Source organism: Acyrthosiphon pisum, chromosome A1 (genome assembly GCF_005508785.2).
Source record: "Acyrthosiphon pisum isolate AL4f chromosome A1, pea_aphid_22Mar2018_4r6ur, whole genome shotgun sequence".
Classification (NCBI taxonomy): domain Eukaryota; kingdom Metazoa; phylum Arthropoda; class Insecta; order Hemiptera; family Aphididae; genus Acyrthosiphon; species Acyrthosiphon pisum.
The window spans coordinates 98,197,101-98,197,958 of NC_042494.1; positions in this window are offsets into that span (position 1 = coordinate 98,197,101).

Genomic DNA, 858 nt, shown 5'->3' on the forward strand with positions numbered 1-858 from the left:
TTGCCACCCCCACGTTTTCAACTAGCACCCCCAATTCATTTCAGTATTTCACCAATCATTTTTAAATTATTGTGGTTTATTGGTTCGGAATTTTTTTTTCCATGCCAATTAATGATAACTGTTCACGAATTCACGATTAAAACAGTATTGTGTGAATGCACATTTCAGTGTTTCAGCTTTTGTCAATATGCAGCAATGATATTATTATAGAAAATTATACTATCTTAGGGATTACGGTTGGGTACGAAATCTTCTATTTATAGCTTTGGTTATTACTTGATTTTTACTAATATATTTATTTAATCTGCGGGCTACGCTGAATTGAATAAATTCGGAATGACAAATATTATTAAGAGTATGCTACACACGCATGTGTGGTCTCCGTTTTACAAATGTAAAACATAGTAAAAATGGTTTTGCGTGGATAAGAACCACTATGGCTAAACTTATAGTTCATGTTATGCAACCAAATGTTCCTACTAGGAAGAAGAGAACATAGACTGTGCAACATACTTTTTAATTTTTCGATATCACAAATACGAAAAAAGTTCTCATAGTTTAAAAATAAAAGTAGTACAGTAAAATGGGGTAACTTTGATAATTTTTTATTGTTTTATGACAATTTTATTTTTTATTATATGGATAACTTCTGTAGTGTTAACGATAAAACTCTCAAAATTAAATTTTAGTTACAACTAGTTCAATATTTTAACGTTTTAATTTTTAAAATTCTGAAATTATCTTTTGAGATATCAATATTTTTTAATATGCTATCAAAGTAACACAACGGGCAATTTCGATACCTATATTTCTTATGTGATATCAAAGTAACCCCATTTTATGAAAAAAAAAATTTAA